The following is a 12,530-nucleotide window of genomic DNA, read 5'->3' on the forward strand; positions in this document are numbered from 1 at the left end:
GACATTCCAATCTTAATAGTACACTCAAAATATTAGGGAAGCATCCAAATGGACTATGTGAACAATGCAAAGTAGAAGAAACAGTAACCCATGCAATTCTTGAATGTAAGAAAAATATGAGTAAGAAAGAAGTAATATGATAGTTGAAATCAAGAAGAATGGAATTCAGGTGGTACATTTTAAATCTTTAATAAAATGGGCAGGTGAAATAAATAGTAAAGCTTTCTTTAATTTTCTTAAAAGGACGGGGTTAATAAGTAGAATGTAACTCCCTGTTCCACACTCCGGAGCAGAAGGTGGCGGTAATGCACCTAATTACGCTGGTTGCCAGCCGCCGTTAAAAGCCAAGAAGAAGAAGAAGAAGAATAGTGTGACCGCGGCTTTACTGGGGTTAATCTTTTACACATTTCCTTCTTTGGTAGATGCACCGGGGACCTGATTATAGCACTTAAAACCTGGAAAAGTCAGATTTTCATGATATGTCACCTTTGAGTAACTAAAATCACAACTTCAATGTTTGTAGAGAGAGACGCACAGACGAAGCAGGTAATTCACACACACACACACACACACACAACTGTCATCTTTCTCTCTCGATCAAACAATCGATAATTCATTCAAATAAATGCTATAATTCATTCAAATAAATGTGATCTTCCCGCACTAGTTCATCTCTGTCTGATTTAAAGCGGGCAGAATGCTAGAGCTAGCCGTAACTGACGAAAATAACCGCATTTTTACCCATTCGGTCAAATATTGCGCTGTAAAAAGCAATACTAGTTTTAACTTGTCTATAACTTGGCAAATGACCATGGAATAAGCGGGATAATCAACGGTTTGCCATGCATTAAAGGATTTTAAATGCATTTCGCGTCGGGTGGTTCTTTGCCTCCACGTTAATGCACGGCAAACCGTTGATTATCCCTTACATTTAATTTTGTCTGCCAGTTTCCCCAGTTTTCGAACTTGTCCTAGGCCACTTGTCTGATTTGGCACAAAATTCAATTTGCAAAAGTGAGCACAAGAATTCTTGTTTAATGTTTGTGGAGATATAGGCTGATATATTTGAGTGTGACACACAATGACTAATCTTGTGAATATAATGTCAAAACTTTTACAAAACCTATGTACACATGTACAACACAACAATCTGAGGAAACATGCCAAAATGACTTTTGCAGGAGCCTAAAGTACTGCAGGTGAATGTACTATGAAACTCTACAAGGGAACAACACAATATAAATACAATCTAAATTTATTATACATCTTCTTACAAAACTCTTTATACATTTTCTTTTAAAAATTCTTAATACATTTTCTTACACATTTTCTTACAAAATTCCTTATAAATTTTCTTACAAAACTCATTATAATAAAGAAACGAATACAAATAAGAAATTAACTATTATTTACAGATCCCCAAACAACAATATGCAAGTATTGCTGCTTCAAGTCAAGGTGCCAGATGCTACCAGGACTTGCAGGGCCCGCAAGACGCTAAGGCCTGAATGGACTGATGGAAAGGCCACTCTTGTCAGCCCGCCAGACGCAAAGCTGACTGAAGAAAACAACAGGGTGGCCGTGACAGGAGTTGTTTTCTGAGGTTCTTTGTGTCTTACTCCGTGACCTGAAACAAAAAGATAAATCAGCATTATTTGTCTAAATACATTACATTTAGAGAAAAATTGACTTTAAGTTAATGATGACTGATGATCAAACTAAACCAACAAAACGTCATGGAGTCATGCATCTTGTCCAGACTGAGTCTCTCCTGTGGCTTGGGCTGTAGGCAATCACAAATCATCTGGCAGCATTCTGTGCAAAAAGACGAGAAAGACATTTGATTATAAACTTATACTTTACACCTGCTCTCTTTGAAGCTATTGGTCCTTTTTGTATGATTTAGAGTTCTTTGTTGTTTGATGAAGATCTCACCTTTTGACAAGCCAGGTCTGGTCCAGAGGTTCACAGTGATCATGTGTCGGTCGTAGGATGTAGGATATTCTCCACACAGCATTTCATACAGGATGAACCCTACAGTCCACACTGTCGTCGGTTTTGCGTGGTACCTGCCCTTCAAGTAGAACTCGGGTGGACAGTACACTCTTGTGCCTGCAGGAAAGATGTCTGATGTTTAATACATTATCACAGCATGTTGAGTATATATATAGGATGTGTTTCTGTGAGATAATTAACAAAGCAGTTCATAACACATACCATGGAAGACTTTGAAGGCAGATTTCTTCATGAGCGCAACGCACCCGAAGTCGATTAATTTGACCTCCATGGTGTCCTCATTCACCAGAAGGTTCTCCAATTTTAAATCACGATGGAAGATGCCACGCTTACAGCAAGTTTTAGCGGCATCAATGACCTGCTGCATAATATTTTGTGCTGTCCCCTCGTCAAGGCTTCCTCTATGGTGATCCACAAAACTAAACAAGTCCATGCAAGGAATGGGGCACTCCATGACCATCACATAGTGGTCTGTGTCATCCTCCCAGTCAAGCAGCTTAATGATCTGAGGAACGCTGGGGCCCTTATTGGCCATGAGCATCAGGCCAATCTCCATGGGAAGGCGTTTGGGATGACCAGGCTAAAAGAAAGAGGCAGTTTCCCAAATAATGACTTGGTTCACAAATCAAAACAGGTTGCCTACTGAAAGCTCATTTGTAGTCTGTGATTAACATCAATATAAGATGTGATAAACTGAAAACGGTGACTAAGAGGAAATAACATAGAGAGTGCAGCCTACTCACCACTCTGATAGATGGCATGTTTGGCATCTTCCTTGAACATTTCACAGCCACCTAATCAACAAAACAAAGAATTAACAATTAGCATGTGCAGATAGTTGATATCACTCCAATCATAAATCCTGAAGAGATGTGCAAAGTTTTTAAGTGAAGAAAATTTAAACCTTAAGTCCATCCTTGCAGCGAGTCCCACATCCTCCTTCACCATCTTGCAGCTGATTTTATACTGCTTGTGAATGTGGCCTAATAACAGACAAACAATTGTGGTTAGTATGAAATGCCACTTTATATTGTACTCTATATATAATAATGGTTTATAATATCATTTTCTAATTCTCATAGATTTCTTATTCTTACCCTTGTCCAGGATGTCCTGCACAAGCCGTTCCTCAGCAGTGAGGAGGACTTTCTCTCTCCCTGCCTCCGTTCTCCCTCCATCAGTCTCAACACCACCAACAGGCGCCTCATCAGGCAGATTAGGATGACTGTTCTCTGACGTGATGGGGTAAAGTACACCGGGTTCGTGCACACTGGCCTATTAACAGACAAACAATTGTAGTTATGAAATTCAATTTTATATATGTATTTGATTGATTTTATAATTTATAATTACCTTTTCTAATTCTCATGGATTTCTTATTCTTACCCTTGTCCAGGACATCCTGCTTCTGCTGTTCCTCAGCAGCGGGGAGGACTTCAAGAGCTGGAGCTGTTATATGAATTAAATAAAAAATAATATGAATAAAATATTAACTGTTACATACTCAAATTCTTGTAGTTCTTCATTTTGGGGCAGTTTTGAATTGATATCCTAAACTTCTCTAAACAATGTAAATCAATTTATTTCCGGTAATGACATCTAACAAAGTTCAGATCAAAAATCTTTAATTCAGTTTCTGATATTTAAACTTACTTTAAACTTACTTAATGTTTTGGACGATAGTGATGGGACAGTTTTTTTTTTCTTTTTCTTAAAAGGAAGAATAACAGAAGTTCCTGTAATTGAAGAATTTGTCATTTATCAATATTTGCATCATGATGTTGATGTGATTGTACATCGCTATGTCTCTGATATGTTCCCGCCTCTATCCCGCATTTCTTCTCAGCTTTGACCAGGTCATATGTTCCAGGTCTGCGGCAAGGAAAGTGAAGAGCAGGCCACTTCCAGAAGCTCTTATTATTCTTCTCTTATTCTCCCTCCAGCAGTCTCAGCAGCATCAGACGGATTAGGTTGACGGTTCTCCGAGCTGGTGGGGGAGTCTTTGGTTTGTACATAGGGCTCGCGTACACACTCCAAACCAGTCACTTTTTTTAGTCTTGAAAGCAGTCCCATGATATCACAGTTTGCCCCTCGCTAATAGTCGCTATCAAATACTCCCAACACTTCAACCCACAAAATGTGCAAGTGATTTGCATGCCTTTAAATACTGTAATAAGTGAATTGTGTCGTCATAAACGCTCGAGCAGAATGCAATGCAAAAAAAAAAAAGCAGAAGAGAATGGAATGCGTCACGTGGTCTTTTCGAACAATAGCATTCATATCTAATGATATTTGGTACGAACTTAATGATATAATTTGTTGTATCGTGTACATTGCGGGTTGTAAATATAGCAGTTTTATAAATTTTATGACACCTTAAAGCGATAAGGAAATATGAGAAAATGGAGCCCCTTTTGTATTCTCGTAAACACAGTGGGTAGTTGGTAATTAAAGTGACAGCAGCCTAAAATACCTGCTGCTGTCTGTGTCCGTAATGATGACAAAATCACTCAGTTGCTCTTGTCTGAATGAATTTAGAAGCTTTAATAAGAATCCATGTATATGTAATTCACACAATGAAGACTATTTTATTTTTATATGACTTAAACTTTTTTTGTATTACTTGAATGCTACTGTTAAATAGACTCATTGTACCTAAAGAAAAAAAAACCGTAAAGAACTGTTTATTTAATTTGTATCTTTATGCAGCTTTGTGGTACTATAAGTGAATTTACAATTTTGCTAATAACCTAAATTTGCATCAGTGTTTGTTAGCATAAAATATTTTATTTCCTACAAATCCTTGGGTCATGATATATTTAAATAGGGGTGTAATGATTCACTCGTTTTCTCCATGCATGGATTACAAGCCCTGACAATGCAATGCATCGATCTTGAAACATGGATTTTTGAATCTGAATCGTCGATTTCGGACAGTAATCGATTTAAAACTCCAAGAATCGAACGAATCGCGATTTCTATAGCGATTCAATGCTTTCAAAATATATACACATTAAATTACTACAAGCACAAATGAATGGAGACCTTGGACAGTGTTCGTGCCTCGCATCTCTACTTCACGCGCTGCACTATTTACCGCCTGCAGTCACAGGATTGAGCTCGCGCTCAGTTCGTCTCACTGACACGTTTTTTGAGCAGCTGATGTGTGATCTCTCCTTAGTACTCGTGGCCAGTAATGCTAAAGGGAAGTAGTTTTACTTTTCTGTAGTTTTTCAATGGCTCTCGGTCATACCGACGACGACATTACCTGAGCAGTCGAAGGCTGCGCATTTATTGCATGGACGGAGCAAAAATGTAAGACTCTAAAGCATACGCACAGTTCCATTGAATGATAAATGTGTTTTAACAATGTCGTTGAACCGAATGTACGAAGGAAACTGTTAAAATAACCACAGCATTAACAACAACCTTGAAATAAGAGCGCAAGGTTTATCTGATAATCAGATGCGTGGCCAGTAATGCTAAAGTGAAGTAGTTTTACTTTTCTGTAGTTTTTCAATGGCTCTCGGTCATACCGACGACGACATTACCTGAGCAGTCGAAGGCTGCGCATTTATTGCATGGACGAAGCAAAAATGTAAGTGTCTAAAGCATACGCACAGTTCCGTTGAATGATAAATGTGTTTTAACAATGTCGTTGAACCGTATGTACGAAGAAAACTGTTAAAATAACCACAGCATGAACAACAACCTTGAAATAAGAGCGCGAGGTTTATCTGATAACCAGATGCATGAAAGCGTTCGTTGCTATAGCAAACAGACATCCGGCGCGTTTTCTCTCGGAATCATCATTCGCCGATGGAGAGGAAAAGTTAAATACTATAGCGTTTTATTTTATGAAAATGAGATAAAGAAGTTTTCGCACTGAAAGAGAAGTGATCTCGCGCTCATAGAACTTAAGACGTGCCAGGCTATTTTCTACCTTATTCTGTGCAGAAAATTGATTGCTTGTAGTATATAAAACAATCATAAAATTGCCATTAGGAAAAAATTATAGATTACAAATGATTGATTATTTTCCAGCAGTGTATTTGATATCTTAGCAAATTCAAAGTAAGAGATAATAAAATAATTCCTTGTAAAAAAAAATAATACAAACATACATAAAATTATTGTATATGACATTTCTGTCACTTCTGAAATGATGGCTACGCCCCTGGTGTGACAAAATACTTTTAAAGCTCTTTTTTTAAAATCTTGGCTTACATAAATTTCTACATATGTTATGTCATGCCATATCATCATTAAACTAGCATCTAACAATAGACAAGTGTTTTTTTGTTGTTGTTGTTTTTCTAACCTATGGTTCTCTAACCATAAAGGCTGCTGTGTAATTTGCACCCTGCCTAAGCATTTAAAGAATTTAGGGGAAGCATTTAAATAATCCTGGGAATGCACAAAGAATGCAGAATCGAATCGTTAATCGAATCGAATCAAATTCTCGCTGTCTAAGATTCACAGCCCTAACTTCAAAATGTATATCTTGTTTTTATTTTTATTTATTTATTTATTGTATACAAAATGTATCTGTCTCAGTTTGAAGGACAGATGAGGGTCTGCAATATCAATGTTGTCCACATAATATATAGGTTTTCCACATTACAATGTATAGGTTTTCTAATGTTTTTCTTTTAGTTTGACTGGCTGATATTTGCTTGTTTGTTTGAGTGAGTCGTTTCATCAAACCCTAACTTAAAAAACAACAACAACATTATTTCGAAGGATACATGGCACATGAGCCACTGGTGTACATATTGTCCACCTGAGCCATGTGCTTCAACCATGATGATTGCTGCTTGCAGCTATATTTCTATATTTAAAATTGTAATGTGCACTATCGTGTCCCTTTGCTGACCCTCTTTGACCTGTATAATTTCTCCACAAATTAAAGAGCCCGTGTCCTTGACCTGAGTGCTAATTAATGCCTCAGAATTGAGGGCCTGTGTCACTTTCCATAAGCTATCATCAATTCAGATATTTATATTATAATGCTTTTCAAATTCACGTGTTGAAATGTTGAAGACGTTGAAATTCCCTTCTTAATTGTGTTGTCTAATAATTGTTTTTATTGGCTCTGATTTAAAAACATTCAGAAAAGTGCTTTTTTGTCTTACTGCAAAAAAGTACAATATACACCAAGCCTTGTTTGAGCTTGAATGTGCTCCATTTGCTCCTCTCTTTCCTTCTGCGAATGCCAGAAATTTCATTTCTGTCTGAATTATTAAATAATCCCTGCTCATTAAATCATTTGGGAAATTATGTGTTAATTATGCAGCCGGGGAGCACCACACCAAGTACTGGGCCTTATATTCATAACCATGTGCTAATGACTGAATGGCTGATTGATTAACAAGACAAAACTATTGAATTGTAATAATAGAGTAATTCTGTTTGGTTCATGCTTTACTTTTCATGGATCAGCTCTTTGTTGGGCCATATAACAAGCCTAAAATCAATCGAATCTTCCTTGTCGTTCCGCAAAGGATCAACAATGGTCTCACGAATTGATTAGCCGGCTGAGCATTAGGAAAAATATGTCCATTTTAGTGCTTTTTGCGCATTGATGTTGCTCTTGTCTCATTGCAGGTGAGTCAGGGAAGGTTTCTGATTCATACAAGGCCATTCACCCAGTCTAGAAGGAATCAATGATATGAGAATAAGCCCACAGAAGACTCATGCTTTCAGCTGCTAGACCACAGGATAAGGAGAAAGGCAAACATAACATTTACTCATATAATGTTTTAAATACTCATACATTAGATCACTCTTTTTGAACTAATTGTGGTGTGATGTCATGTTTGCACTCGGGAGAACTAAAGGGAATTAATTATGGAAAATACAAGTGCTTGGATCAATGATTTATGTAACAGAGTCTATCCCATGGGGGCTATTAGAGCTAATCAATCTTTTGCAAAGACTAATTATTTTAAAATGAATGTACTGTAGATAGAACAATGCATTCTTTTATGGCCATTATGGGAAATAAACAAACCGGAGTGATGACGCTTTTTCTGAGAGATATAAGAATATATAATTCTGCTATCTAAAGCATGTAGATATTTACACATATCTGATTATCTATAATAGATGCAAACACTTTATCAGGTGATATTTTCTCACAACTGTAAGTTTGGGAGCAATTGTAACACTATTTATGAAGCAATATATGTAAACAATACATGAAAAATGAAATGTTTAAAATGTCTAAATTAACATGATTTCATCAACCATATTTTGTACAACATAGGTTTCAAAGGGGGAAATTTTCAGCCAAACAAACAAAAAAAAAAGGGTGCAAAAAATCTAAAGCATATTTGTTGGGAAAATGGTATAGATAAGTGTGAATTATCAATATTTATTAATATATTTTTGAATTAAAGGCACAATATGTAAGATTTTTTTTATTAAAATAACCAAAAACCACTAGAACAGTGTTATATATTTTGCTGACTTGTTTACTTACATTATCCCAAATGTTTCGAAGAATGTTTAAATCCAGAGAAATAAGCAATTTTAACTAGTGAGACGGAGCGTGTCCATAGTGTCATTGTGTCGCCTGCCAATGACGTCATATTAATAAATCATTAGCTCATCCATGAACATTATTTCTGCCCGAGTCCCGTCGGATTGCATCGCTGTGGGGATGAAGACCACAACTCCCATGACTCCACGCTCAGTCACCGTGTCATCAAACTATGCCTTTGTCTATTTGTTTATTTGGAATACCCGCCCTCTAGCGGAGAAAATTACATACTATGCCTTTAATGATAATATTTTCCAGAATTCTTTAAAAAAAAAAAATTGGCTTTAGTGCAATAACATAAATGCTATTCAAACAACATATGCACAGTATATAGTCTTAAAATATAAAGTTGCATTTGTATTTTAAGAACGGGGTGTTTTGCAAGGGACCATTCAAAAGCTTAAATATCTAGTACCAATAAAGGTGAAAACTATTCAGCAATATGAATGTTATTATTAGTTTGATGTGTTTTCTTAATTTAGATACACTGGGTTAACAAAAGAAGATCTTTTTGACTTGACAAAAGATCAAATATAAGTGTGAAATGTGCTTTCAAATAAGCAACATATGGTGGCTGAACAAAGCAAATTTCAGCCATGTGTGCTGAGGGCTGGTCAATACATTACTTGAATACAGGCACAATGTCTCACGGGCATTTTGTGACATTGTGAGTGCAGAAAGTTAAACAAAATGAGCTAACAGAAAAAAAAACATGCTGTTCCTGTGGATCTACTGTTCAGCTTATAAAAATAGACATTCTGTAGGGGTGCTATACAGGGCAATGGGAAGTTGACAATGCAATTTTGTACACAAATGGAAGCCATTTATTTTTTCCACAATGGAAGCCATTTATTTTGTTCTGTTGAATGGGAAAGAGAGCCAACATTTCTACTGTGTTGCTTTTGATTCTGTTTCTCTGGTTTCCCTACTTCCAGAACATGTATAAACAATGAACAGAACGGCTTTCCCATGAAAGTGGACTGATACCCAAGATATCATAAAGAATACTTCATAAAGAATAAAATGTTATCTCTGATGCACTGCTATTTCTCCTGGCCTTCACCCAAACCTTGACTATATGGTGGCAGTCAGAGTAACTCCTCCTCCTCCTCAAGATACAGCCATTAAGCAGTCCCTCTTGGGATTGACCACTTGGTATTCAAAGGTTATAAATTATGCTGCTCTGGTAGCTGCTGTATGATCTGCTGTGGGAAGAGGATTGGTGTTTACTTGTGTAAAAAGAAAAAGAAAGAAAGAAAAAAAAGAGATGTCTGATGCTGGGTGTCCTGCCTTGCTTGCAAATGACTATGTCAGTGGTGCAGTACAACTGCAGGACGATAACTTCTGCCTTTATGTCAAATATCCTCAGCTTATGAAAGAAACTGTAAAAGAGCAATAAGAAAACAATCAGAAAAGAAACCTTGCACATTGTCGTTAGATGTGCAGCTTAACTTATATAACCTGTGCGTTCGTGGTTTCACCATTGCTGCTCTCTGGTACTGACTCTGGCATATAATACAAATATTAAAATTAATTAAATAAAATATGCAATATAATAGGGTGCTAATCTAAAAGGAGGTGCAGACTTTAGTGGCTTTTTAGGTGAGCCTCATCACAGCAGGACACATTACAGCACGTTGAATGCATTTAAAGCATGCTGTGATGGGGAGATGTTCATTCTAATTTAATATTATTGTCAAGATTTTAAGCATGAGATCAAAAGCTTCATACAGGGAAAATCTTTAAAAGCATGTGTCAAGTTCTTAGAAATGCACTCTTTATATTCATGTTGGTTTGAAAAACTTGTATACCATTTTTTTTAACAAAAGTTCAAATTTAATGAAGATGCAGTCTTCATTAAAGAAATAAAAAAGTGCCAGTGGTGACTTTTTTGCAAATTAAAATTGCTTCTTGCATGTATTGTTGCAGTTTTGAAGTGAAATGTCTAGTAAGTGGCGCTAAAAGCGTGTTTAATTTACGCTGAAACAGACGTGACTTATTGCAACATTTTTTTTGGTTCCTGCATGTATCACGGCGGTTCGGAGATGGATGTCTGATGACTGGCCTTAAAAGTACTGAGCAAATAAATATCTATATGGAGTTGTTTATGTGATGCACAATTTACACAGTATTAGTTTATAAATCATGCACAGTGGTAAAATTGTTTACTGTGCAACAAACAGCGCCAAAATCCTTACTGATTGATAATCTGTGTGAAAAGGAATACAGGTTGTTGGTGTTTCACTGCCATTTCAGGTGGAAACTGCAGCTAATTTTATGTAAGCTACAGGTACGTTTTTCTTTTTTTTTGCCAAGAATTATTCACTCATATGGGATTGTATTGTATGACATTTTACATCCTTGATATATCATAAAAAATACAAAATGATTAGTATTTTAAGAGACTGACCTTGATGCACTGACCTTGACACAAAGTTTACACTGATTATTTCCTGTTTGATGTTTTTTTATGCATGTTGGTTGCACCTGCTTTTATTCATTTATTTTTATTGTTTATAAGAAATAATGCCAAACTAGAAAGATTCCTGCAAACCCTTAGTATTTCATTCTTCAAGTCAAGTCGCCTTTATTTATATAGCACTTTATATAGAGACTGTGTCAAAGCAGCTTTACAGTGTTAAACAGGAAAATAGTGTCGATGATGTAGGAGGACAATAGTAAACAGTCAGTTTTTCAGTTAAAGTCAGTTCATTGTTGATTCAGTGATGTAATCATCCAATTCAGTTCAGTTCTCTTCAAATAGTACTGTACAATGAAGCCGACAATACTGTCAGAAATTAAGTGTCCCCAACAAAGGCGACAGTGGCAAGGAAACAAAACTCCCATCGGTCACAGAAATGGGAAAAACACCTTGGGAGAAACCAGGCTCAGTCGGGGGGCCAGTTCTCCTCTGGCCAGACGAAACCAGCATTGTGTAGTTTAATTCCGGGCTGCAACACAAATCAGATTGTGCAGAGGACTCTTCTGGTTATCGTGGTCTTATGCTGATGGTCGTCTAGTTGACAAGGTCTTCGCAGGGGATCTGTCTCTGGGGCTCATCTCATATGGACTGGATCTGGGTGGCTACGGTGACCTTGGAATAAGAATGAAACAGACTAATAGTAGCGTAGATGCCATTCTTCTTACAATGTAACAAGTACATCGGGGTTATGGAAAGTGTTCCTGGTTCTGGTGGACCTAACTGATGCAGCCTAACAATCCTTGCAGCCCTCGGATTTGAATTATAGAAATGTGATAGTGTGTTATGTGTTAGCCAGTTAAAAAATAGATGGGTTTTTAATCTAGATTTAAACTGACAGAGTGTGTCTGCCTCCCGAAGAATGCTAGGTAGATTGTTCCAGAGTTTGGTTGCTAAATAGAAAAAGGATCTGCTGCCCGCAGTTGATTTTGATATTCTAGGTATTATCAAATGGCCAGAGTTTTGAGATCACAGCGGACGTGAAGAACTAGAATGTGATAAGAGCTCGCTCAAGTACTGATGAGCTAAACCATTCAGGGCTTTATAAGAAATTAGCATGTATATGATGTATATGATGTTTAATAGGGAGCCAGTGCAGAGTTGAAAGAACCGGGCTAATACGATCATACTTCTAGTAAGAACTCTAGCTGCTGCATTTTGGACCAGCTGGAGTTTGTTTATTAAGCTTCCAGAACAACCACCCAATAAAGTATTACAATAATCTAACCTTGAGGTCATAAATGCATGAATTAACCTTTCTGCATTTGACATTGAAAGCATAGGTTGTAATTTAGATATATTTTTGTGTTCTAGGTTATTACATGCGGAGGTTTTTGAGGTTTTTGGTAACAACTCTGTTTTTTCAGAATTGAATACTAGTCGCCCAGTTTTTTATATCAGCTATGCCAGCTATGCATTTAGCAAATTGGTATGTTTTGTCAGGCCACAAAGAAGTATTGAGCTGAGTATCATCAGCATAACAGTGAAAGC

General features: G+C 36.8%; 1 long non-coding RNA gene across 1 annotated transcript; it reads left to right on the forward strand.

Annotated features, from left to right (window-relative positions):
* The first annotated feature begins 2,586 nt into the window (after positions 1-2,586).
* On the forward strand, positions 2,587-3,467 carry LOC107745604 (uncharacterized). The gene is made up of 3 exons (XR_001640614.1): positions 2,587-3,022; positions 3,124-3,275; positions 3,413-3,467. It is a non-coding gene; the product is annotated as an uncharacterized LOC107745604 (long non-coding RNA).
* The last annotated feature ends 9,063 nt before the right edge of the window (positions 3,468-12,530 follow it).

This window comes from Sinocyclocheilus rhinocerous, unplaced genomic scaffold (genome assembly GCF_001515625.1).
Source record: "Sinocyclocheilus rhinocerous isolate Xijiao unplaced genomic scaffold, SAMN03320098_v1.1 scaffold1912, whole genome shotgun sequence".
Classification (NCBI taxonomy): domain Eukaryota; kingdom Metazoa; phylum Chordata; class Actinopteri; order Cypriniformes; family Cyprinidae; genus Sinocyclocheilus; species Sinocyclocheilus rhinocerous.